This window comes from Mytilus galloprovincialis, chromosome 10 (assembly GCF_965363235.1).
Source record: "Mytilus galloprovincialis chromosome 10, xbMytGall1.hap1.1, whole genome shotgun sequence".
NCBI lineage: Eukaryota > Metazoa > Mollusca > Bivalvia > Mytilida > Mytilidae > Mytilus > Mytilus galloprovincialis.
The window spans coordinates 16,840,147-16,867,907 of NC_134847.1; positions in this window are offsets into that span (position 1 = coordinate 16,840,147).

Genomic DNA, 27,761 nt, shown 5'->3' on the forward strand with positions numbered 1-27,761 from the left:
TCATATCGGTTGAGAATAAGATTCTCTTATTGGATTAAAAGGGGTCACATGACATTCATTATTCTTCAGTAATAAATTCCATCGGTCATTAACAGAAAAAAACGGACCAGAAAACCGATCGTTAACGAACTTTTACATGATAATGACCGGTGAGGCGTGGTTTCCGTCTGATAATGACCGTTGGGGCGTGGTTTTCGTCTGATAATGACCGCTGGGGCGTGATTTCTCTGTTAATGACCGGTGGGGCGTGGTTTCTCTGTTTAGAGAGATGTACCTTTTATAAAACATGTTCCTGTTTTAAATATTATATTTAAGTTGTTGAATTGTTTATCATATGTTTTCGTTAATTATAAAATTAAAGATAACTTGATTAAGTATTTATATACTGAAAAATTGCACTAAAATGAATGGCAGTATTACTACGACTGGTCTTCACTCTTTGCCATAGAAATCGTACAAATACTCGAGTTCGCTGTAGGCATTTTGAATTTGTCGGTTCTTAGAGGTGAAATAACCCTAATAAAACATATGTACCCGTTTCAGCGCTCGACTGATACCCTGTTACTTATTCGTTCCTTATTTGCTTTTAATACGCGTAGTATACGTTGCACCTTGAAATAAATCGATTATCGATTGTTTTCATGTCTCTGGCGGTAATTATGTGTTCTCTTACGTGAAAAAAAACTATTAGCGCATATGTACCCGTTTCACCGCAAAACTGGTATACCTTGTTACTTATTTGTTTCTTATTCGCTTGTTATACGCGTGGTATACGTTGCACCTTGAAATAAATCGATTATCATTTTTTTCATGTCTCTGGCGGTAATTATGTGTTCTCCGAGGTGAAAAAACCCTATTAGCGCATATGTACCCGTTCCAGCGCTCGGATAATAGCCTGTTACTTTTTTGTTACTTCGTTTTTAATACGTGGGGTATACGTTACACCTTGAAATAAATCCTTTTTCAATTGTGTTCATGTCTCTAGTGGTAACTATGTGCTCTTAGAGATGAAATAACCCTGTTAGCGCGTATATATCCGTTCCAGCGCTTGGTAAATACCCTGTTACTTATTCGTTCCTTATTCGCTTATTATACGTTTGTTATACGTTGCATCTTTTAGAAATGGATTTTCAATTGTATTCATGTCTCTGGTGGTAACAATAGATAAAGGCAGATGTGGTGTGAGTGCCAATGAGACAACTCTCCATCCAAATAACAATTTAAAAAAGTAAACCATTATAGGTTAAAGTACGGCCTTCAACAATGTCTTCTTAGAGATGAAATAACCCTATAGCTGTACCCCGGCGTTCCAGCGTTCGTTAATACTCTGTTACTTATTCGTTACTAATTCGCTTATAATACGTTTGTTATACGTTGCACCTTTTAGAAAAGAATTTTCAATTGTGTTCATGTCTCTGGCGGTTATAATGTATTCTTAGGGATTTCACCTCTAAGAACCGACAGTTACCACCACAGACAAAAAATAATTCTTTTTTAAAGTGCAACGCATAACACACGTTTTATAAGCGAATAAGGAACGAATAAGTAACAGGGTATCAGTGTAGCGGTGAAACGGGTAAATATGCCCTTATAGGGTTTTGTTTTCACCTCAGAGAACACATAATTACCGCCAAAGACATGAAAGCAATCGATAGTCGATTTATTTCAAGGTGCAACGCATACCACGCGTATTAAAAGCGAATAAGGAACGAATAAGTAACAGGGTATCAGTCGAGCGCTGAAACGGGTACAAATGTTCTATAAGAGTTATTTCACCTCTAAGAACCGACAGTTACTACCAGAGACACAAAAATATTTCTTTTTTAAAGTGCAACGCATAACACACGTTTTATAAGCGAATAAGGAACGAATAAGTAACAGGGTATCAGTGTAGCGGTGAAACGGGTAAATATGCGCTAATAGGTTTTTTTCACCTCAGAGAACACATAATTACCGCCAAAGACATGAAAGCAATCGATAATCGATTAATTTCAAGGTGCAACGCATACCATGCGTATTAAAAGCGAATAAGGAACGAATAAGTAACAGGGTATCAGTCGAGCGCTGAAACGGGTACAAATGTTCTATTAGAGTTATTTCACCTCTAAGAACCGACAGTTACCACCAGAGACACAAAAATATTTCTTTTTTAAAGTGCAACGCATAACACACGTTTTATAAGCGAATAAGTAACAGGGTATCAGTGTAACGCTGAAACGGGTACATACACGCTAATTGGGTTATTTCCCCTCTAAGAACACATTGTTACCACCAGAGACAATTGAAAATCCTTTTCTAAAAGGTGCAACGTATACAAAACGTATTAAAAGCGAATAAGTAACAGGGTATTATCCGAGCGCTGGAACGGGTACATACGCGCTAATAGGGTTATTTCATCTCTAAGAACACATTGTTATCACCAGAGACATGACCACAATTGAAAATCCTTTTCTAAAAGGTGTAACGTATAACAAACGTATACTAGTAAGCGAATAAGTAACAGGGTATTAACCAAGCGCCGGAACAGTTGCATACGCGCTAATAGGATTATTTCATCTATAAGAACACATTATTACCACCAGAGACATGAACACAATTGAAAATCATTTTCTAAAAGATGTAACGGATAACAAACGTATTATAAGCGAATAAGTAACGAATAAGTAACAGGGTATTAACCGAGCGCTGGAACGGGTACATACGCGGTAATAGGGTTATTTCATCTCTAAGAACACATTATTACCACCAGAGACATGAACACCATTGAAAATCATTTTCTAAAAGGTGCAACGGATAACAAACGCATACCTGTCAACCTGTGACGATGAAAATATAGAAGAATCAAATCTCAGGTCATAACGCGTACGAACTTTTTCGAGCTGAATTTCAGTATTTATGGTACATTTTCTTATAATGTATATCAAAGATACCAAAACATCAATGCATGTTCACTTTGTTAAGTCATTTTAAATCTTATTAAATATTATTTCATTGCACTTTTAAAGATTTTTATAAATTTGTGTAACTCAGTCTTGTGTGCTTTACTTTTTGAAAAAAAAATAATACAATCATCAACCACTAGAATTTAATGGAATTCTTAAATGTTTGAGACTATTCACTTTGTAGCTTTTAACCATAAAGTTTATATTTAACAAGGAAATTAGACTATGATAAAATATAGTTATACAGTTAAGGGGGCTCCTGGGTACAAATCAATATTTTTTCTAATATAGGATTTCGCTATATTTTTTTATAAATGAACTTTATCATATACTTAAAAGAAAAATGAAATAAAAAAATGGGGTCACCGCTCATTTAAGCTCACAATCTGCCTCCGGAAGAAGCATATATTTTTGTTAATGTCCTTTTTTTCTGTTGAGCTAATAGGAGAAATAGAGGTTATATCGAAATAAAAAAATAACCTAATTACAGAAATCGCTTAAATTTTACAATTATTTAGTTTATGTACAGCTTATTTGAAAACAATAATAAAAAATATAGGTCACCGATGAGTTTAAAAAGATATTTCAAATTTAATGCCAAAAAATGGCATTTTTGCACCAAAGGGAGATAATTTGGAGCTTTTTCAATGATACAAACATTTTAAAAGTCATCTGGGGCCAAACCGAATCGTTTTTTTGGGTTGATTTTTGTACCATATCATAAAGTAATAACTAACAGTGTAATAAATAAAATTTGTAATGAAAAAATAAAGGTTTAATTTTTTGCTGAAATTTTTGTACCCACGAGCCACCTTAAAGGAAGTATAAATGTAAAAAATAATTTTCAACTTTTTTTTAAAAATTGTATAAAGGTATAAAATAATGAATAGTTATTTTTCAATATGTATTTGAATTTTATATTTTTAATGATTTAATCTTTTTCCCACATAAAACGTAAATATAAGGAATAATTTTGAATGGTGACAAATAAGGGGAAGTAACTCTAGTTCAGTTTGTAACCAATGGTGCAATTTATTTACGACCTAAAGCTAAGGTAATTGGTGTTAATCAACAGTGTGTTTGACACCAAAGCTGTCAAGTGAAGCCATGCACTTAATGGGTCACATAATTTGACAGTTCACATTGCTAGATGAACTTCCTGTTCATGGAAGAATTACGAATTTGCCGGTATTTCAAAGGAATATTACTTATGAAATCAATCTCAAGGCTAAGAAATACGGGTGAAATCGGGTCATTTTCGGAATTCCCGGGTTATTTGAATGACCCGGCGGGTGTTCCGGGTGATCCCTCAGAATTGTGAAAATCTCGGGTCACACCCGCAGAATACGGGTCAGTTGACAGGTATGACAAACGTATTATAAGCGAATAAGTATCAGGGAATTAACCGAGCGCTGGAACGGGAACATGCGCGGTAATAGGGTTATTTCATCTCTAAGAACTCCTTATTACCACCAGAGACATGAACACAATTGAAAATCCTTTTCTAAAAGGTGCAACGTATAACAAACGTATCAGGGCCGTAACTACATTGAGGCAAATGAGGCAAATGCCTCAGGTAAAAAATTGTTTTCACGGAAAGTGTCTTGCAAGAAGCAAGTTCTCTTCACTCTCTGGTGTATCCCCTGGATGTTTTTCGTTATCCATGTTTCCATTTTCCTTTTAGTTTTCAGAGTTGATGGTCTATTGTTTGTACTTCTGTGTTCCGGGTTTGTCTTTTGTTCATTTATTGTCTGAGGGTTGATTTTCATTTGTAAACGTGGTTTTGCAATGTTGCATGTCCACTGATGTGTAGAATTGTGCGAGAAATATATTTTAAAAACATGCGATGCTACTCAGTGGACACAAAAACAAATTGTCCTTTCTGCATGGATAATTGAAATTGATATCAAAGAATACAAAACAGTTTGTTTTATTGTAAATAAAACTAGATAGCTGACATGGTTTGAATTAAAGTAAGGTCACATATTTCCCGATATCAAATACATATGAAATAATTTGAAGAAAAAAACAAGGTATTCGGCCATGTATGACCTTTTACATTGAAAGTTTAAACTTCGTTAAGTAGTGTTGAGACCCTTTAACAGATAATAAAGGAGTATGGGGACATAAACACACACAAAGTCAATGCGTAGAAAAAATACAAATGATCAATGGTCAAAGTTTGTGTTCCTGCTCTTCATCTTCAACAACACTTTTAAAGAATCATTATTACCGTAAAAGATCAAAAAACAAGGCGAAGATGTTCCCTAGTGTGGACTTAAGCAGTACTAGTACTTAAAAATCACCGAAGTCTAATCACAATACTAGACAAGAACAGACAGACAGATACGGTATTAATAATTATGAAAATTATGAAAATTACGAATTTTGCTTTATCCTACATATCGGTCTTTTAATGTTGTCTCTAATACCTAAAATTTTTAAATTACAATGAATCTTTGTTTTTGCTTTGAAACCTGATTGTCAAAAAAATATATAAAAATTAATTATGCCGTTTCGATGCAAGAAAGAGTCTGGGAAATGCTCAGAATGCACGATTTTGCGTTATTTTTCTCAGAGCTTCTGGGGGGCGGCCCCCAGACCCCTCGCCCAAATTTTATTTTGCCTCACTATTAAAAGAGGCTAGTTACGGCCCTGCGTATTATAAGCGAATAAGTAACGAACAAGTTGCTTTCTTTAAAAAAAGAAATGCAATCGTAAACCCAAAATGCATGTTTGGTATTTGGTATTGGTATTAGATATTTTTTTAGAAAAAAAGTCGGTTTCTAGGCTTAATTACAAATTAATGATTTTTGTGGTTATAAAAGAAGAAATGCAATACGTGAAACTTAATAGCTGTTTTTATTGGAATTTGAGATACACAACAGCCTGTGTTTGATTTTGCCTTTTCCACCTGCCCACCCGTGCCCACTCTAGCTATAATCTCTGTTTTGTAAAAAATATTGATTACAAATGCTTATCTGCTTTTTTCAAGTGATTGTACTTGCATGTTTTTTTAGAAAAACTACATGCCCACTCCTATGGGTGGGCAGAGTGGACAAGGTTGAATTTTTGCCCACCCGGTGCCCACTCCTTTGGTGGGTCGGTAGACAAAGCAGAATCCACCTGCGCTGTAGTGTATGTTCATAGTTATTTGAACAAAGAAAATTCACAATTATGAAAATTGTAAGGTGTTCCTTTTACATTTAAACATGATTGTTCTTTCATTAACTTTTAAAAAGTGTCTTTTACATGGTATAGTTACATTAATGTTTTATGGTATGTATGTAAGATTTTTTAAAACAGGTATATTCATAAGCACATGTTTTAGTCAGAAGCATGTTGTTTGAATTGTTATAACAGTGTTTTGGTACACTTAGTAGGATGCAGTTCAAAGTAAGCCAAATATTGAAGGCTGTATTATAACCTGTAATTCCTTACTTTAACTACACTGTATCTTACTGGAGAGTTCTCTTTTGGTATTCCTACCACTTTACAAACACATTTTCTCTCTGACATTTGATTATTTCATTAGAATAATCTAAATATTTAAATTGAACTGAAGTAGCCTTGTAGGTTTCTTATATTGACCTATCCTTCTTCTCTTATACTAGTCTAGTCACTTGGGTGCACTGTATAACCTACTGATCACTGAGATGGTTTGTATTGAAAGAAAAAATGTAACCTGTAAATTTACATTTTGCCTAATTGTACCACATTGTGTCTTGAAAGGGAGTTGTGTCAATGACCGGGTTGGCAAAGTTTTTTTTTTTGTGTTTTGGTGTACGGAATGTTTATTGTGTTATTGTCTATCTTGCAGTAATATTAATCTGACCTTGATTTTATATTCATGGTTCGTGTTATTTGATTCTTGTTTGGTCTGTTTTTTTAGATACTATAAGGAATAAGTGAACTTTGTTTGTTTTATGGAATAATTGTAATGTATTTTTTAGATACGATAATAAAGGTTTAGTTTAACTGTATTTAATGTACAAAATAATTATAAGGCGCGCATGTTTTAGGTTTGTTTCTCAGATACATTTGGTTCTTCAATACAGCAAGAAAATCTCGCACCCAAAGGCGCGCTTCAGCTGGCCCATAAACAAAAATATGTACTAGTTCAGCGATAATGGACGTCATACTAAACTTTCTCGTTTTTTATATAGATTAGGCTTTTGGTTTTCCGGTTTGAATGGTTTTACACTAGTAATTTTGGGGACCCTTATATAGTTTGTTGTGAGCCTAAGCTACGTGTTAAAGACCGTACCTTGACCTATAATGGTTTACTTTTATAAATTGTGCCTTGGATGGAGAGTTGTCTCATTGGCACTCATACCACATCTTCCTTTATCTATCCAAAATATATAAAAGAAATTAAAATTAAGATTCATAGAAGACCAACACAAAGGCCAGAGGCTCCTTACCTTGGACGGACACAAAAATGCGGCGGAGTTAAACACAAAACATAAACACGTTTTGTGAGATCTCAACCCTCCTTTTGTACCTCTAGCCAATGCAAATAAAAAAAAAAACCAGCAATACGGACAGTAAAACTCAGTTTAAAAGAAGTCAGTGTCCGATTTCCGATGTCAGAATAGGAAACAAATGAAACTTACAAAATGACAATGACACATAAATTAACAAAGGACTGTCTACTACCAGTTACTGACATTCCAGCCCCACACCTCAATTAAACTGATTGAAAGATTATGACTGTCTTAATTATTTGAATATCAGCCACAATCCCTCCCGTTAGGGGTTGCGTATCATATCATCATAAAATATATGAGAAGAAAATAACCCGTATTTGTATGAGCTATGGTGTTTATGTATTATGTTGTCTCACTGGTACTCGCATCGATCGCGATCAATCGGGCCACAAGTTTTTGAATACATGATGCCCAAAACGGACCATATTCGGAAAAATTGAATCATAATTGTTTCGTTTGTTTTCAAAATATACCACTGAGGAATACTTTTTCATTGACTATTCCTAAATTTGGGTCAAAACCGTACTTAATCATGAACAAACAGTCATCTTTAATGAGAAAAAAAAACTTGTGTACGTGTATTCAGTTTTCAGTGGATTTGACTTACTCTACACTTTTACAATTATATGTTTAGAGAAACCACATTACATTATTCATTTAAGTTGACGACACTAAAACTTCATCATAAACTATAACCAAATCATTTACCATAAACAGAGACAGACTGATGAACGGACGTAAAGACTTTTAAATATAATGGCCATCTCTATCGTCGACGGAGCATAACAAAATCAAATTCGTGAATTGAGGAACATGTCAGTCTTGTGTCAATCTGTTATCAAAACAAAATCTTGAGATTTTTAGAAATAAAGTATAATGCATAAGTGCGAATAGTAGTTGTATATTTGTTACACGAACGTCTACATAGGTTCGATAGTGTCCTCGCTCTATTGCCAAGTCTGTTTCAAACCGTTCCAATAAACTCTGATATAAAGTGGAGGCTTCCGACGCATCTGTTTATTCAGTATTTATGTCAGGAGTCGATACAAATGCAGTGATGATTTTTTGCTAGAGTATTTCCATGTAATCTAGCCCCATTTCAAAAGAAAACCTTATGCATTTCTCCACTCTGTCACTTTAAAAAGGAGACATTGAAGCCCCGTACTATGTGTAAGGTCAAAGAATTTAACGCACACTATATTATGTTGTGCGCACAATATATTTAATTGTGCGCACAATATGTTTAAGTTGTGCGCACAATATATTTAAGTTGTGCGCACAATATATTATTTGTGCGCACACTATATTATTTTGTGCGCACAACTTATTTAAGTTGTGCGCACAATATAATTTTTTTTCTTTGCATGTCCCTAGCGGGGCTCCGTAGTTTTCACAAAAAAAAATAATTATTTTGTTTTTATGAAGAGGAACATTTTAAAATTAATTACTACAGAAGTGATAATTAGTTCCCTGGCTAAGGTAACTATAAATAGAAAATATTTGTTCTTATCTCTATCTGCATCTGTCATCACTCGGTATCTAAAAAAAATATTTTTTCATATTCAATATCTATTTAATTACATTTTTAATAACCAATTTTTTTTTTATTAAAGTTGCAATATTTAATCACAAATAATAACTGTAATTTAATCATATGCAAGAAAGACTTCCCTTTAATTTCAGTAAAAAAAATAGCTTGCTTTTTACATCATGTACATCTTCCCTAAACTTAAAATCTAAAATAAAATGCTATTAATACTTTTTTTAAAGATTTTATTTTTAATTATTCTCGTTCACAATATAAATCGCATTGTTTACATGAACTCTTCTCATATCTAAACACAGCTGGTTTCAACGTTTGACTCTAATTAAAATACACGCATGTAGGTTAATATTAGCAGCTTGTAATCGTGTGCAATGAAATATTATATTATAATAAATTTCAGATCATACGTATAATATCTCTATAGCAACTTAAAATGCTAATGCTATCTATTCAACAGATTTATAGGATATAAAGTACTAAATGGTGGCCCCATTGCCGGCAATGCTATTTTTAGCAATTATCTCCTTAAAAGGCGCTTTCAATAAACTAATTATGGAAAAACTGCTGTTGTCTAATTGAAGCTCGATATCTATTTTCGATTTTACCGCACTCAAATATATATGGTCCCATGGCTTTTCTTGTTGAATTTTGGGGGTTTTCACGATACCTGACGATTTCGCAGAAAAATTCCCTAATTTTGAGCAACATAAAAAAAATATTTCCGGCCCTTCATACTATACATTTAAAGACAAATTTGTGCTTGCATGAAACTTCATTCATAATGCCTTCCAGAAGAAAAATATATAAAAGATATAACAACCAATCACAGAGAGCCATCTATTTTTATCTCTGTGTCATGTTCCCTTCATAAAATGGCTGCGCCCATGTAATTTTATTTGGTACATTGTAACCAGTAAGCTATTGCGCATGTATTTAATAGGTGGTCATAGAAGCTATTGCGCATGTATTTGAAAGGTGGTCATAGAAAGAACAGAAGTGTTCCGAATAACATCCGGTGTTCCGAAAGACTACATATATCGTCCAATATATACTGCGTAAACCCTCAGGGGTTTCAGGGGTTTACGCAATAAGTAACAGGGTATTAACTGACGGCTGGAACGGGTACATACGCCCTTAAAGGGTTATTTCATATCTTAGAACACATTATTATCACCAAAGACATCAACACAATTGAAAAACGATTTATTTCAAGGTGTAACGTATAACAAATGTATTATAAGCGAATAAGGAACGAATAAATAACAGGATATTATCCGAGCACTGGAACAGGTACATACGCACTTATAGGGTGATTTCATTTCTAAGAACACATTGTTACCACCAGACTTATGAACACAATTGAAAATCCTTTTCTAAAGTGCAACGTATAACACATGTATAATAAGCGAATAAGTAGAGAATAAGTAACAGGGTATTAACCGACGGCTGGAACGGGTACATACGCGCTAATAGGGTTATTTCATCTCTAAGAACACATTGTTACCACCAGAGACATGAACACAATTGAAAATCGATTTATTTCAAGGTGCAACGCATAACACACGTTTTATAAGCGAATAAGGAACGAATAAGTAACAGGGTATCAGTGTAGCGCTGAAACGGGTACGTATGCGCTAATGGGGTTATTTCACCTCAGAGAACACATAATTACCGCCAGAGACATGAAAGCAATTGATAATCGATTTATTTCAAGGTGCAACGTATACACGCGTATTAAAAGCGAATAAGGAACGAATAAGTAACAGGGTATCAATGTAGCGCTGAAACGGGTACATATGTTCTATTAGGGTTATTTCACCTCTAAGAACCGGTAGTAACCACCAGAGACACGAACATATTTCTTTTTAAAATTGGAACGTATAACACACGTTTTATAAGCGAATAAGGAACGAATAAGTAACAGGATAACAGTGTATATAGCGTTAAAACGGGTACATAGGCGCTAATAGGGTGTTTTCCCCTCTTAGAACACATAGGTACCACAAGAGACAAGAAAACAATTGAAAATCATTTTCTAAAAGGTGTAACATATAACAAACGTATGAGACGCGAATAAGAAACGAATAAGTAACAGGGTAACAGTCGAGCGCGGAAACGGGTACATACGCGCTTATAGGGTTAAATCACCCCTTAGAACCCAAATTTACCACCAGTGACAAGAAAACAATTGAAAATCATTTTATTTTAAATGTGCAATGTATACGTAACACGCGTATTATACGCGAATAAGGAACGAATAAGTAACAGGGTATCAGTCGAGCGCTGAGACTGCTACATACGCGCTGATAGGGGTATATCACCTCTTAGAAACGAAATCTACCACTAGAAACAAGAAAACAAGAAAAGGTGCAACGTATACCAAACGTATTAAAAGCGATTAAGGAACGAATAAGTAACAGGGTATAAACCGAGCGCTGGAACGGGTACATACGCGCTAATAGTGTTATTTCATCTCTAAGAACACATAGTTACCGCCAGAGACAAGAACACAATTGAAAATCATTTTCTAAAAGGTGCAACGTATTATACGCGTGTTATAAACAAGGTATTAGACAATCTCCGAAACGATGAACACCCCGCTAACATGTTTTATAGCTGACCATGCGGTATGGACTTTGCTTATTGTTGAAGGCCGTATCGTGAACTATAGTTGTTAATGTCTGTGTCATTTTGGTCTATTGTGGGGAGTTGTCTCATTGGCGATCATACCACATCTTCATTTTTATACAAGCTCTAAAAGGTGATTTCACTTCTTCGAACCAAGAACCAGATCTTCAAACATACGAATATAAAACATTTAAAAGGTAGAACGTATAAAAATCAAATAAGAAACAAATAAGTATCTAACATAGAGCAACAGGATCGGTTAAGCACAAACACATATAAATAGGTCATAAAAAGGTCATTTTACCTCAACAAATTTAGAACTATAACCAGACATAAGAATATAAACAATTAAAAAGGGGGAAGGATATCGAAAATCGAATAAGTAACGAATAAGGAATAAGTAATAAGTAACGAATAAGGAATAAGTAATAAGTAACGAATAGGTAATAAGGAATAGGTAACGAATAGGAGGTAATGAGGAATAAGTAACGAATAGGTAATGAATAGGGAATAAGGAATAAGTAACGAATAGGGAATAGGGAATAAGTAACGAATAGGTAACGAATAGGGAATATGGAATAAGTAACGAATAGGGAATAGGGAATAAGCAACGAATAGGTAACGAATATGGAATGGGGAATAGGTAACGAATAGGTAACGAATTTGGAATGGGGAATAGGTAACGAATAGGTAACGAATAGGGAATAGGGAATATATAATACCGATGAGACAACTATCGACCAGAAAATAAGGAGATTTGGTATGATTATCGATCAGACAACCATCAACCAGAAAATAAGGAGATTTTGGTATGATTACCGATGAGACAACTATCCACCAGAAAATAAGGAGATTTGGTATGATTATCGATCAGACAACCATCAACCAGAAAATAAGGAGATTTTGGTATGATTACCGATGAGACAACTATCCACCAGAAAATAAGGAGATTTAGTATGATAACCGATGAGACAACTATCCACCATAAAGTAAGAAGATTTGGTATGACTACCTATTAGAAAACTATCCGCCAGAAAATAAGAAATAAGGAGATTTGGTATTACTACAGAACAGACTACTATCTGCCAGAAAAAAGGGAAGTTTAGTATGATTACCGTTGAGACAACTATCCACCAGAAAATAGGGCGATTTTGTATGATTTCCAATGAGACAACTATCCATCAGAAAATAGGGAGATTTGGTATGATTACCGATGAGACAACTCACCATTAGAAAATAGGGAGATTTGGCCCCTAATTCCTAACCTGTTGGGACCAAAACTCCCAAAACTAATCCCAACCTTTTGTGATCATTAACCTTGTGTCAAAATTTCATAGATTTCTATTTACTTAAACTAAAGTTAAAGTGCGAAAACCAAGAAAATGCTTATTTGGGCCCTTTTTGGACCCTAATTCCTAAACTGTTGGGACCATAACTCCCAAAATCAATCCCAACCTTCCTTTTATGGTCATAAACCTTTTGTTTAAATTTCATAGATTTCTATTTACTTATACTAAAGTTATAGTGCGAAAACCAAATGTCTTTGGACGACGACGACACCAACGTGATACCAATATGCGACCCAAACATTTTCAATTTTTGCGGTCGTATAAATATAGTCAAGAACTTTGGAATCATATTAAAGAGTTAAATCCAAAAGAGGATAATATTTTTCCACCTAAAATGCAGTATGAAAATCAAACTGTTTATAACAACCAAGATATTGTAAATACTTATAATGTTCATTTTTCATCCTTAGCTGAAAATTTATTACAAATAATACTTCAGACATGGATTTTTCTATGCTACAAAATTTTACTAGTAAAAAGTTAAAGAAAACTGAAAATTTTAATTTAAAACTTATTTCTGTTGGAGAGGTGTGTTCTCAACTAAAACATCTTAATATTGATAAATCCGCAGGTTTAGATGGAATTGGTCCCACTTTTTCATAAAGCTAAGTGCAGAAACAATATCGCCATCATTAACTTTTTTAATAAACAAAAGTATAACTTCAAATCGTTTTCCGCAAAAATTAAAACTTGCAAGAGTAACTGCTATACATAAAGGAGGACCAAGAGATATTCCCTCAAATTATCGTCCAATTTCTATTTTAAATACCATATGTAAAATTTTCAAGACACAGTTATATGATTCCTAAACAATGAAAAATTGTTACATATCGCCCATTCAGGTTTCAGACAAGGTCACTCGTGCCAAACAGCCCTAACTAAACTAATTGACGAATGGTTAAACTATTTAGATAATAGAGAAATAGTTGGTACAGTGTTTTTTAGATTTCAGTAAGGCTTTTGACCTAAATATTAACCATGCCGTACTTTTAGAAAAGTTAAAATTTTATCATATTGGAGAACATATGATAGATTGGATAAAATCATATTTGTCTGAAAGACAACAAGAAGTCCAATACGCTAACATTAAATCTGATAAATCGTTTGTAAAGTATGGAGTGCCTCAATGTTCTCTTTTAGGTCCTCTGTTATTTTTAATATGTATAAATGATTTACCACTTCATGTTAAACAATCCAACATGGATTTATATGCTGATGATTCAACATTGCATTTTCATGATAAAAACATTGAAAAAATAAACAGCATATTACATAATGTGGAATAATTCAAGAAACGTTGTTATAATCATTTTCTTGAAAATTATATGAATGTCAAATAATTTGTTTTCCTTTAACAAAACTTTATCAAATATTGCCATGTATGACCTTTTGAATAATTGAATTGTGTATATAGGAGTAATATATATTGTATTTTAATGTATGAATGTTAACTGTATGCATTTATTTTGTTTGAGGGCCTCAATGCGGAAAATTAGACTAGTTCTTATTGAGTTACTCTCTTTAAATAAAGAATTATTATTATTATTTTCTTAAATGAAAGTGGCCGCGTTTGTATTCATTCTTAATATTGAAATGCAAGTTGTATTTGATGATAATACATAGTATATGTATTAAAAGGTTGAAAATGAACACGGATGCGGCCACTTTAATTGTTGACAAAAACCATATGAAAAGTAACATTTTTTTGGCATACTAGTATTTGAAAGATTTTTCATATTTAGGCTTGAATCGGAGCGTTTTTAATGACTAAATCAGTTAAAATCTTTCACTTAAACTAATTGAATCAACTGAAATAGACACATAAGTGTTTAAAAAGTGTCCAAAATCTTTTGTCAGATGAAGCTGAAATTTGAGGCCAAAATCGGCCCTTAACGGACCTACTCCTTTTGCCGTTGTATAACCAGATGCTTCACAGGGCGCAGCTTTATACGACCACATAGTTCGAACCCTGAACATTGGGGCAAGTATGGACACAACATTCAAGCTTGGAACATCTCTGAATTTGGATTGTGATTAAATAGTTGACACAACACAGGTTTCTGACACATAATGAATGTGGTCTAAGAACTTAAACTTGAAAACTTAAAAATTTTAAATTGGACATTTACCTATTATGGTATATCCATAAATCTAACTACATGGTTAGATTCAGAATATCATAGAACCCCAAGAATCCAATTTTTGATGAAATCAAATAATGTTAAACCTTAGACCCTTTAGACATCAATGTGGACCAATTTGAAAACAGGACCAACCAGATGCTCCGCAGGGCGCAGCTTTATACGACCGCAGAGGTTGAACCCTGAACGGTTGGGGCAAGTATGGACACAACATTCAAGCTGGATTCAGCTCTAAATTTGGATTGTGATTAAATAGTTGACACAGCATAGGTTTCTGACACAGAATGAATGTGGTCTAATGAACTTAAAATTTTTGTTTTGCCTTTGAGCAATTCACTATGCTGTTTAATATTAATCCTCTCAAAAATATGTTTGAAGAAATTATCTTTTTATTTATGAAATCTGAAATGAGAAAAATTGACCCTCCCCACAAATTTTTTTTTTCACATCCCGCTTTCCCTTATTCCAAAACTGATCTCAATTCGAATTTCTAATGGAGTTTGCAACAATAACTACTCATTTAAATACATTATAAAATAATAAAATGTAAAAAGTCCTTGTTATCACTGAATGGTAAAGATTGTTTTAATTTATCAGTTGGTAGTAAAAGTGAATTTACATTGTATATTGTATAAAACAATGATTTAAGTAGATTTAACTACTATTCTGGACAAAGAAAGATAACTCAAAAAAAGATTAAAATTTCTTGCTATTGCGCAATATTGTGCAATTATATATATCTTGCTATTGCGCAATACTGTGCAATTGAAAATACTTGCTATTGCACAATACTGTGCAATTGAAGATTTCTTGCTATTGCGCAATACTGTGCAATGGAAAATTTCTTGCTATTGCTGAATACTGTGCAATTGAAGATTTCTTGCTATTGCACAATACTTAATATAATAATTTTGGATCCTAATTTGGACCAACTGAAAAACTGGGCCCATAATCAAAAATCTAAGTACATGTTTAGATTCAGCATATCAAAGAACCCCAAGAATTCAATTTTTGTTAAAATCAAACATAGTTTAATTTTAGACCCTTTGGACTTTAAAGGGAAACTTCGCAAAAAAATCAAAAATTGATATTATGTTCATTCTGTATAAAAATGCTCAAATTCATAGATATTAAAGTTTTATTCCGCTAGATAAGCGATCACCATCGGTTTTAAATTTAGAGTATCAATTCTCCGAGATCCGCCATCTTGTCTTCTTTCCCGATGAATAAAAACGATATGTCTATAAACCACAAAGAAACAAAACTACAGTAACAGATGTAGTCGTAATTGCGTGTCGATATCTTGTCAATCGTACGATTGTTTAATCCGACTAACTAACTTGATACGGAAAATATTCTTACTTTTTTTTTAAATACCATGGTCTGTTGTTTTTAAACTGTTGATATTGGAATTAGGTGAAAAGTCAAAGTTGAAATCATAATTAAGTGTTCCGTGAAAATTGTTTTCGAAAATCTAATTTGTTCATAATTATACCCCCGCTTTAAAAAAGGGGGGGGTATACTGTTTTACCTCTGTCTGTCCATCAGTCCGTCCGTCAGTCCTTCAGTCCGTCCGTCAGTCAGTCCGTCCCATGAAACTTTCGTCACATTTTTCTCAGGAACTACAATACAAGGATTTCTGAAATTTGGTTTCATGGTTTATCTAAGTCAGCTATACCGTGTGATGCGTTTTCAGATTGATCACTTGACAACTTCCTGTTTACCGAACACTTGTATGATTTTACACATGATAGCCAAGTTGAAAATTTTCGTCACATTTTTCTCAGGAACTACAATACAAGGATTTCTGAAATTTGGTTTCAGGGTTTATCTAAGTCAGCTATACCGTTTGATGCGTTTTCAGATTGATCACTTGACAACTTTCTGTTTACCGAACACTTGTACGATTTTACACATGATAGCCAAGTTGAAAATTTTCGTCACATTTTTCTCAGGAACTACAATACAAGGATTTCTGAAATTTGGTTTCAGGATTTATATAAGTCAGCTATACCGTGTGATGCGTTTTCAGATTGATCACTTGACAACTTCCTGTTTACCGAACACTTGCATATTTTTACACTATTAATATTATCCACTTGCGGCGGGGGTATCATCAGTGAGCAGTAGCTCGCAGTTTACTTGTTCTTTAAAGTGATAAACTTTTTTCAAATATATTTTGATCTTCCCTCATCTGATCACCAGCATGGCTAAAGGTATTACTTCCAAAGGTATTGTGAGGGGTGTGAGGTGACACGTCCAGGTATTCAAGCGATTTCCTGTCGGGCTTGCAAGTTCATGCATCGTTTCACTTCTGCAGGTATTGATCAGTGTACACGGCTGATAACTTATAACTTATAACTTTCCATTTTGAACTATCAGATGTATAATATACAGCTCTGTCTTACTTGTCATTACTAAACTCATACGCTTGTTTATAAATAACATTTCTGGTGTAAAGAATATAATTCATAAAAATATAAATAATACCCAAAAAATAAGATTTGATGAAATTAAAATCTATTTAAATATTTTTTCCAAGGGTGAATTTGGGAAAATGTAATATATAGTCATTGTCAATAGTGAAGGACAGATTGGAACAGACCAGAAATATTGATTTAAAAAAATGTACGCACTTGCCGACGATTCCTTTATACGACTGGATAGAAAGTTACGGAACAATAGCGCAATTTAAAATATATACGTGTATACATTGAACATAAGAAAAAAACATATATTTTGAATAAATAGGGGTTAAAGTGTTGTAAATAGACTAGTCCACGTATGCCAACAGTATGTAATCATTGAATGTCGATAGACTACAGTTGTATACCAAAAGAAGAAGAGAACCAATTTGATTTAAATACAGGTCGATGTATAACTTTTGCTTTGGTTCATTGAAGCTGTGGACCTAGGAAAATCACAGATTTATATTTCAATAAGATTGTTCTCAAACAAAGGAAGGAATTCGTCATCACAATTGTTATATATGCCACTGGACGAACACTAATTATCCCCAGGGGATGTGAATATTTTGCTGGGAAACTTTTGAGTATCAAAGTTTCAAATTTATTTCGGGATTTATTTTCTTTCTTGGTATTCAATAACAGAAAAAAGAATAAATAACTTGTTCGCTAAATAGGGGTATTCTTGTCAGATAAAAGAATTTTAGTTATATTTAAAAAATAGGGAAATATGACATTAAATTGGTTCTGTCTTTTTTTAAACAACGTTAAAACGATGTGTGTCTAAGGTGAACGCCACAAGAACCCTGTAATACTAGTACGAGAGTATAGCATGTAAACATTCCTTCTCAATAATATGGTTGTATTGGAAATCTTTTCATACAGATTGACAACTCATTGTCCGATATGCATGTAATATTTGCCACATGACGCCCATAGTTCTTTCTACCATCATCACCTTATTCTTTGATATTGCTGTAAACATCGATGGTTCACACCCAAACAAAATGGGAGTAATGAACCTTCAGAGCTTCTCCGTGTTATACACTTGTGAAATATATAGACGAAATTTCTGTATTGAAATGAATCTACATCTCACAAACAGGATTTTCAAATAACGATTTTGAGTAATTACCTTACAAACCAATATAAACGTATGGCAAGATATAACCATGAAGGAATTTAGTTTTTGTCAGACGCAAGAACTCATCACTATATCATAAACGTATACGTATATATATGCATACAGTTTCAAATATCAAGAACAAGCGGTCGATGTCGATAGTCTGTTTTCTAACTGTTCAGAGTTAGACATGTCACTTGTTCATTCTTGGAAGCCTTCATATTCCCCGTCTAACGATGGAACTCTTTCTGATTGTGTTGACTATAAATGCTTGTATGGTAATTCTGTCGTTTATCTGTACAAGCGGTTGCATTTCCTGTCCTTTCCCAACAAACAAACGAACGAAACGCCACTAGTCTGATTTCTCTGGAGCTCATCCTCAATGGCTCTTATACGTCAGGAAACTTACATGTATACTAATAATGATTGTTTCATGAACAACGATGTGTGAACGAACTATTATAAATTCGCCAATATCTGTTATGCATGACTAAAATATAACTTTTATTACAACTACTGTATTACTTATTTGGATTATTCAACATTGCACAAATATTATCATAGAATTTTTTAAAAAATCCTCAAAAATTCTCAAAAGAAATAATGCCTTAGCTTAGATAATTGGTATTCTTTTCACAAAAAGTTCGTGTAAATGATTGTCAAATGAATTTAATTATGTAAGAATAAAATGTTAAAAAGAAACTAAAAAAAAATTATGCATGTTGTAGGTTGTATTTTTTTGTCAATTAAAAACTTTAAAATTGCAATAGTTTTATTAGCATTTAAACACAGCCAGATTTGAATACAAGTTAAGAAATTCCGGTAAAGTCAATGATATCAAACAGATGTACAATGGTATATCAAATTGGGTAATATTGCATTTAGTTTTTATTAAAGATTAAAACTACTATTTTTTGCTTCATATTTGAATCTTTACGCCAATTGCCGCTAAGAAAGTAATAAAACATTGTTTCCTTTTATTTTTATACACTTTCGGAATTACGAATCAGAATTTTATTTTCAATTAATTTACACAATTTAATTATTGTATCTTTATTCTCATCGTGTATTAAATCTTAGTGTATTAACATCATGGCAGCATATACTCTTTCTAATCCTTTCTGTTTATCCTTTCCAAATAACAACATTTATACCTGTGTACGCTTGAACTCACACCTGCGGCTAAATAGCTACAAGGTAAACGAATTGACCTCAAGCCAGAAATATACAGTGACCTTTACAAAATAATATACACACTCTGCTCACACATTAGTTGCATTGAAATGATTATCAAAACAATAACGGTAAATAGAATTGAAATATTTTCAGTTCAATATCAGTAAAAATGTTCAATAAATATTTTATTAAAAAAATTAATTAAATTTATTCAAAAACATTTACTAGAGATAATTTTATAGGAGTTTAATTCAATCAATACAAAACGGTATATATATGCATATTCACTTTCGTTCATTCTTATATTGTGGTTAATAACTTCGACCATTCGTCAGCTGTGCGCTTTTAATTACGTATATTGTCGATAAGCTATAAGAGTTAAACAGATTTTATTTTTTCCCAGAATTCAATAAATCGGGCTAATACGTCACGACCCACTCGAGAATTCAACCAAAAAAGTTACAAATACTTGATTTTCTCCGTTATTAGAAGGAATATAAATTTAAAACTTTGCAAATGTGTTTTTTATGTTAAGATGAACATGATTAGATGATAAGTAAAAAATCGCGGAATTTCCCTTTAATGTAGACAAATTTGAAAACGAGACCAAAAATGAAGAATCTACATACACAGTTAGATTTGGCATATCAAAGAACCCCAATTATTCAATTTTTGATGAAATCAAACAAAGTTTAGTTTTGGACCCTTTGGGCCCCTTATTCCTAAACTGTTGGGACCAAAACCAATACTTACCTTCCTTTTATGGTCATAAACCTTGTCTAAAAATTTCATAGATTTCTATTCACTTATACTAAAGTTATGGTGCGAAAACCAAGAAAAATGCTTATTTGGGCCTTTTTTGGCCCCTAATTCCTAAATTATTGGGACCTCAACTCCAAAAATCCATCCCAACCTTCCTTTTGTGGTTATAAACCTTGTGTTTAAATTTCATTGATTTCTATTTACTTATACTAAAGTTATTGTGCGAAAACCAAGAATAATGCTTATTTGAGCCCTTTTTTTGGCCCCTTATTCCTAAAATCTTGGGACCAACTGTTGCAACCAAAACTCTCAAAATCAATCCCAACCTTCCTTTTGTGGTCATGTACATTGTGTCAAAATTTCATAGATTTCTATTTACTAAAACTAAAGTTATAGTGCGAAAACCAAGAAAATGCTTATTTTGGGCCCTTTTTGGCCCCTTATTCCTAAAATCTTGGGACCAAAACTCCCAAAATCAATCCCAACCTTCCTTCTGTGGTCATAAACCGTGTGTTAAAATTTCATAGATTTCTATTCACTTTTACTTAAGGTAACACGATACCGAATGACGTTACGCCACGAGTTATCGTTCCTGACGTTATCGTATAACGTTCACACACAAGCCAATGCAGCAGGTTCTGCAATCACAAAGTGATTACATAATAAAGAAAAAATATTTTTGATAATCATAACTATGTGACATTTTTAACGGTTACTTTTTTCTAGATGCAGAGTGCCGAGAGTTTTGATGCAATCCGTAACGGTTAACTTTTCGACATAGATTTTTTTATCGTTTTACGGCAATTCTTCTGCTCATTGTTAACCTTTAAAAATGTATTACTTTACTTTTACTTTTAATTCATATTCTGTTTCTTTAATATTTGAGCATCTGCACGATTTATCTATATATGTTCTTATGCAAAATAGACGGAGTTTTATCACTTTATTTTACTCTTAGTTTATTTTTGCAATAAAAACTTTTTCATGATGCACGCCGTATCCCAATGAAATATTTTGTTTTGAAAATAGAATTCTTGTCTATAGAAACTTAGGATGATGTGTAAAAAAACGCGGAATTGTACAACTATTAATTGGTGTTAAAATAGTCGTCAAAAACACCGCTCGGGCAAAATGAAAAAAGAAATTTATCTGGATGAGAATACGGATAGAATAAGACAAAAAAGCACAATACAAGCAGACTTTGAAACTCCTACAGAAAATAGTTTGTTAGTATGGAATGTAGAAAAGTGGTTTAACTTGGTTATTTTGCCGAATAACATTTCCTGTGTTCCAAGTGTAAACATTCTCATTGGCTGTACAGAGTAAATCTGATATAGTTTCGGAAACATTTTAAAAATAAAGTGCTAGCTTCGTAATATCATAGACCAAGTCTACACAGGACAGACAGCAACATCGGAATCAGGCCTGAGAAAGTTACCGTAGGCTGGGAAATTCATGGGAACTTGATTCGGTAGAAATTAAAAAAAAATAAACCAGGTCCCGTTAGAGTCTGATTAAAGCCAGTCCCAAGTATCCACTTGCATCTATAAATATTTTTGTGTGATTTGAGTTGGAAATGATGTACATGTACAAGTTCGGAGACAAAATGACTGATAGATAATTAACATAGTTGCCTTTTTAGGTCATGGGTGGCATATTGCTCACATGATATACCCTCAATTTCCAGTGTCAGTCCAAATTTTCTCAACCATCTTCCCGGATCGCCTCTATTACAAAACCTATCTATTATTGTATTAATGTTAACTTGTTCTCGTCCTGAACATGCATGGCATATTTGCCACTGGACGTTTAAGCAACCAACAATCAATCCTACAATTTACACCCGTCACTTGAAACTTCAGTTGTTAAAATTTAAATCATTGCCTCTATTTTTTTCAAAGAAATCGACAAAGTTTACGAATATTTACGCAAAAAGAAATATCTACGTTTCCGCAGAGACATATGTCTCTGGTTTCCGCTTGCTAATTATGGAAGTGGGGTAACATGAAACTTTATTTGTAAAAGTACAAGTACATATAAAACAAAAAAAAACATATGGAACATGTCATTTGTACAAAGAATGATAAATAGAGACATGGGATTTGCAATTTATGAGATAGCAACATCTGGACATTTAACGACATCAAAACCAAAGACATCAAGCAAATTTTGACTAATGGTAATTGGACCAGCATCTTTTTATTTCTAATTTGTAAATTTAGTAAACGTTGGCCCCCTAAATTGGAAAGTATAATTAACACAGTAACATTTCAGTCTCCTAGTACATATGTGTTTAAGTCCTAATACTTTTGTTCTTCTGGAGAAAATTTACTCGGAATTATTATAGAATGCTTTTTTTTCTCTGTGTCCGTTCTACCGTCAATCCCGCACTTGGTGTATATAGGGTTTACAGTCTTTTTGCTTCAGGTTTAAATTATGTACCTGGTGTTACTACTCATATTAAAAGTTCGCATATCGTCTGGATTTTCTTTATTTTTTGTTCATGACAGGTTGCTGGATTAGGCGTTTTGATAAAATATAAAAGGCACGCAGACTCCGGCTTACATCTCCTACATGTGGAATTTCAAGCTGAAACTTTTATATTTCGCATTTGCAGTTTGTTTCACTTATAAAGAATGCATATATGATCTCAAGATTTGTTCGTAAATAATTTTCCACAAATGACACTGTGAAATTTTGCATACAGTTTGCAAGGTTTGTCCGACTTGTTGAGCAGCCAACTCACACATTTACACCGCGTTAAACCAATGTGTGTAGCAAGTCAAGAATAGGACGGCTGTTTGTCTATCATTCTTTTAATGTATTTGAGCTTATGATTTCGTCATTTGATAAGGGACTTTCTAAGTTTTGAATATTTTCTTTGAGTTTTGTTATTTTATTTTTTAGAATGTGCATTTTATCAGGATCATTATTTTCCCTCATAATATTCACAACTAACAGAATGTTAAACCTTTTTTGACTGGTGCATCAAATGTGTCTTTTATTAACAACTGTTTTCAAAATTGTATTGTATCGTCCCGAACATGCATGAACTATTTGCCACTGAACGTTAAAGAACCATCAAAAACCGATCAATTATAAAACTATAAAAACCGATCAATTATAAAACTGTTAACTGAATCAAATTTTTAAAGTACTCTATTTCTGCATGGATGAAGCAACGACACCACCATTGTCTTAAACGATGGAGTTAAAAACTCAGTAATTCAAATGAATCCCACGTGAAATTTTTCATGTTATTTTCACGTGAACTTTACAAAAATATGAAGGTATTTTTCATGATTTAAAGTAAATTTTTTAATAATCTTATTTTGAAAATTTACGTGAATTCAACGTGTACCTGATTTATGCATGATTCACGTGGAACCAACCAGTTCAAGCAAGTTTCAAGTATATGCTCGTTATGAAAATCAGACGAGATTAATGTTAATTCATGTGAGTGAAATTTCCAGGTGCAGAACGAAATAAATTATATCAGCAGAATTGTGTATTTCATTACTAGGAAAGGAGTAGGTCCGGTAAGGACCGATTTTGGCCTCAAATTTCAGGTTCATCTGACGAAAGATTTTGACCACTTTTTAATCACTTAAGTGTCTATTTTATTTGATTCAATTAGTTTATGTGAAAGATTTTAACTGATTGTGCCATTAAAAACGACCCGATTCAAGCTCAAATATGAAAAATCTACCAAATATGCAAAAAAATGTCACTTTTCAGATGGTTCTTGTCAAAAATGAAAGTGGCCGCATCCGTGTTCATCCTCAACCTTTATATATGTTATGTATTATCATAAAATACAACTTACATTTGAATATAAAGGATGAACACGAATGCGGCCACTTTCGTTTTACACGAAAACTGTCTAAAATTTAACTAAAATGCTAGAATTGTAAAGATTTCAGTGATTTAGCATGACTTAATGGTGCTAGTACCCGATATATGTGCATTGTATTGTCAAAAACAGCCCATATGTATGTAAAAGAAGCATTCTACTGTTCAATTAATAAATAAATTAAAGTTTACATTTTAACAATTTTGTAAAACTGCTATATTTTGGGGCCAAAAAGGGGTCTTACCGGACCTACTCCTTTACGAAACCCGACAGAGGAAATAAAAATAAAAATAAACACCATTCAGATCCCGACACATATTTTGTTTTCAATATCTCTGAGTAGTAATACCGTAACGTTACATTCTGTATTCAATAACGTCACACGTTTTCGGTCCAATTCTAATGGTATCAATCAACTTTGAAGCCATTTATCTCAAAAACAAGGATGGTGACATATGAGTTTCTATACGTGTATGGATTCAGTATGCAATTCTGGATATTATGTTAGTTTTTTGTTTTTCTCCGTATATAAGAACATAGCCATCCATTGGAAAATCTAAAAAGTTAAGCCGAAAAAAAGGCATTTCCCCTATATACCTAGGTAAACTTGTCGCCAAAATTGACGTTTTCCTATGAAAATACCAAGAAAACAAAAATGGTGACCCCCATTTTTTATTACATATTCCGATGTAACTCGATTCAAAGAACACGTGTGCCAAAAAGTTTGGAAATCGGGAGATATGCCATTCGGTATCGTGTTACCTTAAGTTAGAGTGCGAAAACTAAAAGTATTCGGACGACGACGCCAACGTGATACCAATATACGACCAAAAAATTTTTGATTTTTGCGGTCGTATAAAAATTAAGAATCTAAATACACGGTTAGATTTGGCATATCAAAGAACCCCAATAATTCATTTTTTGATGAAATCAAACAAAATTTAATTTTGGACCCTTTTGGCCCCTTATTCCTAAACTTTAAATTTTAAATTGGACATTACCTATTATGGTCCAATATCCAAAATCTAAATACATGGTTAGATTCAGCATATCAAAGAACCCCAAGAATCCAATTTTTTGATGAAATCAAATAAAGTTCAATGTTGGACCCTTTAGACCTCAATGTGGACCAATCTGATAACCGGGCCCAAACATCAAAAATCTAATTACATGGTTAGATTAAGCATATATCAAAGAACCCAATATATACAATTTTTGTTGAAATCAAACAAAGTTTAATTTTGGACCGCAATTTGGACCAACTTGAAAACTGGGCCTATAATCAAAAATCTAAATACAGGTTTAGATTCAGCATATCAAAGAACCCCAAGGATTCAATTTTTGTTGAAATCAAACAAAGTTTAATTTTGGACCCCAATTTGGACCAACTTGAAAACTGGGCCAATAATCAAAAATCTAAGTACATGTTTAGATTCAGCATATCAAAGAATCCAAAGAATTCAGTTTTTTTTTAAATCAAACTTAGTTTAATTTTGGACCCTTTGGACCTTAATGTAGACCAATTTGAAAACAGGACCAAAAATTAAGAATCTTCATACACAGTTAGATTCGGCATATCAAAGAACCCCAATTATTCAATTTTTGATGAATTCAAACAAAGTTAAATTTTTGACCTTTTGGGCCCCTTATTCCTAAACTATTGGGACCAAAACTCCCAAAATCAATCCCAACCTTCCGTTCATTGTCACAAACCTTATGTTTAAATTTCATAGATTTCTATTTCCTTATACTTAAGTTATGGTGCGAAAACCAAGAAAAATGCTTATTTGGGCCCCTAATTCCCAAAATGTTGGGACCTCAACTCCCAACCTTCCTTTTGTGTTCATAAACCATGTGTTTAAATTTCATTGATTACTGTTTACTTATACTAAAGTTATTGTGCGAAAACAAAGAATAATGCTTATTTGGGCCCCTAATTCCTAAACTGTTGGGACCAAAACTCCCAAAATCAATCCCAACCTTCCTGTAGTGGTCATAAACCTTGTGTCAAAATTTCATAGATTTCTATTCACTTAAACTAAAGTTATAGTGCGAAAACCAAGAAAATGCTTGTTTGAGCCTTTTTTGGCCCCTAATTCCCAAACTGTTGGGACCAAAACTTCCAAAATCTATCCCAACCTTCCTTTTATGGTCATAAACCTTGTGTTTAAATTTCATATATTTATATTCATTTATACTTAAGTTATAGTGCGAAAACCAAAAGTCTTCGGACGCCGACGACGCCAACGTGATACCAATATGCGACCAAAAAGTTTTCAATTTTTGCGGTCGTATAAAAACTCAACAATGAGTAATGAACCCGAAAATTTTTTGGTCGTATAAAAACTTAACAATGAGTAATGAACCCATAAATATAAGGTCAAGGTAAAATAAAACTGGAGAGACTGACATGCACCTCATGAAATATTTTAATACACCTAATAGATATAAACAGCATATAGTATTAGAAAAAGACAAAAAACCTCAAAAAACTTTTGACCACTGAACCATGATAAGAGGCCAAGGTCAGACGACACCAGCCAGCTAGACATGTACAGCTTACAATCATTCAATACACCAACTATAGTAGACCTATTGAATACTGGAGAAGAAAAAGACCAAACTCAACTATAATCACTGAACCATGAAAATGAGGTCAAGGTAGATTACACATGCAAGTTCGACGTGTACACCTCAGTCCTTCCATACACACAATAAACTATACCTATCGCGAAAGCAATAGTATCGTAGATGTGGACTTGACCACCAAAAACTTCACCTTGTTCACGGATCCACGACACAAGAGGTCCAAGTGAAAATTGGCAAATTGTCCGACAGGCATAAGGACCTTCGAAGGTCCAACATACCAAAATAGTTATCCTATTAAGAAATTAATATTACAAAAAAATCCAACCTTTTTAAAGTAGGCACTGAACAATGAAAATGAGGTCAAGGACAAACTTCACAACACGAGGCATATATATATATATATATATATACGAAGTATGAAGCATCAAAGTCTTACACCAGCTAAAATATAAAGCTTTGAAGTAGTACAGGCTTAAAACTCAAAACTAAACCATACAAATGAGGTCAAGGTCCGATGATGCCTGCCAGTTGGACATGTAAACTTAACCATCCTTCAATACACCAAATATACTAGACCCATTACTAACTAATGAAATGCTAAAGGCAAGTGCCAATAGTTTAGTTCCATGTTATAGAAAATTATTTAATTTATGTCTTAACACAGGAAAATATCCCGAATGCTGGGCTGAAGGATACA